This window comes from Meriones unguiculatus, chromosome X (genome assembly GCF_030254825.1).
Source record: "Meriones unguiculatus strain TT.TT164.6M chromosome X, Bangor_MerUng_6.1, whole genome shotgun sequence".
NCBI lineage: Eukaryota > Metazoa > Chordata > Mammalia > Rodentia > Muridae > Meriones > Meriones unguiculatus.
The window spans coordinates 28,085,183-28,087,286 of NC_083369.1; positions in this window are offsets into that span (position 1 = coordinate 28,085,183).

Consider the following 2,104-nt stretch of genomic DNA (forward strand, 5'->3'; position numbering starts at 1 on the left):
CTTTAGTTCTTTATATATACTGGATATTAGTCCTCTGTCAGATAAAGGGTTGGTGAAGATTCTTTCCCAATTTGTAGGTGGTCGTTTTGTTTTGATGACGGTGTGCTTTGCATTACAGAAGCTTTTCAGCTTCATGAGGTCCCATTTATTGATTTCTGCTCTTAGAGCCTCTGTTGTTGGTGTTCTGTTCAAGAACTTGTCTCCTGTATCAATGAGTTCTACGTTATTCCCCATTTTCTCTTCTAACCGATTCAAAGTGTCAGGTTTTATGTTGAGGTCTTTGATCCACTTGCAATTAGTTTTGTGTGGGGCGAGAAGAATGGATCTATTTGCATTTTTCTACATGGAGACATCCAGTTAGACCAGCACCATTTGTTGAAGATGCTATCTTTTTTCCATTGTATGGTTTTGGTATCTTTGTCAAAGATCAGGTGTCCATAAGTGTGTGGGTTTATTTCTTTGTCTTCTGTTCAGTTCCATTGATCCACCATTCTGTTTCTATGCCAGTACCATGCAGTTTTTATAACTATTGCTCTATAGTACAACTTAAGATCAGGGATGGAGATACCTCCAGAAGATCTTTTATTGTAGAGGATTGTTTTAGCAATTCTGGGTTTCTTGTTATTCCATATGAAGTTGAGAATTTTTTCTTTTAGATCTGTAAAGAATTGTTTTGGTAATTGGATGGAAATTGGGTTGAATCTATAGATTGCTTTTGGTGAGATGGCATGAGCTTAAATATAAGAAGGTATGAAGAGAACCCAGGAAACTCATCATCCATGCAAAATCGCAAGAGGTTTATTTATTTTGACCATTGAGCAGTGGGTCACCCATGCTGGTCAGCAAGGAGTGGTCCCAGAAGACAAAGACTTTGGGTTTTTAAAAGACAAAACACAGGGATCTCTTGGAGTTTCACTCTTGGTGATTCAGGTTTGGATGAGGTATTTAACTTTTAAAATAATTGGTTGGTTCTGGGAACCCTTAGGTCCAGTCAGCCCTGTCATACATATCTGAACTTCAAGTCAGTTTGGAATTTCCTGCTATATGAAATATAGCCACAGTTAAAGGTGGGAGAATGATTAACTCATCCCCTGTCTGTTCTGAGGAGTGGGGGTTACAGGCTTTGGATCAAAGGTCAGGAGCTATTCAGGAGAAGGATTGGGGCCATTTGGCCCAGTTTCCAAACAAAGCTCATCTCACAAGTGCCAGCTGGTGATTTTCTCTCCATTTAGTAGAGATCTCTGCTTGTTCTCTTCCTTATCTCTGCCCTCACAGATGGCTAATGTCAGGAACATTTACATTCCTCACCTCTCTAGAGAAGCACTAAGAGGCTTCAATTAACATGGGCCTAAAACTTGAAAATATAAGTTATGAGTCAATTAAAAGAAACATAGGTTACAAAATTAGTCTGATTCTTTCATTTCCTCCTTCTCCTTGTAACTGCTTCAATCATGAAGCAGCTGTACAGTGAGGATTCTATCTCAAGAAAAATTTTCCCTTTTGACTCAACATTTCAGCCAGTAGAATGGGACAATGGGCTGGAGATCCACCTTCTGGAATTTTTCAATGTTGATAATTGGACTGTTGATATCTCAGTTTGAAAGAGGCTGAAATGTTGGTCAAAAGTTGGGGTGAATACATGGGTAGTTATCTTAGCCTGTAATTTTCTGGGTTTTTGTTTCCTTTTCATGCCCAGTCATATTTACTCTTTGGTGATGTTGTCTTAGTGTAAGCACTTACACTACACTAATCTTTTCCCTAATAAACACAACTAGATGATTTATAATGCAATGTTCAAACATTAAAAGAACAAGCAAAGTAGGTAAGGGTCCCAATTCTTGAGTGCCCAAGGGTATTGCTTCCAACTGAATTTTAAGGATTTCTCCAGTATCTTTAGATCTCCTGCCCAAGATACTAGAATCTCTTACTTTGATTCCAAAATCATATCTTTTTGTCCAATCACAAGTTTTTCCTACTTTAGTAAAGATTACTAGGAGCCAGTCAAAGGCTGGTCAATGAGGCAGTCCTTAATAGTCTCTGGTTATTTGATCCGATTGAAGAGACAGGGAGCAGTCATGTCTGCTTCCAACAAGTCCAGATTTCA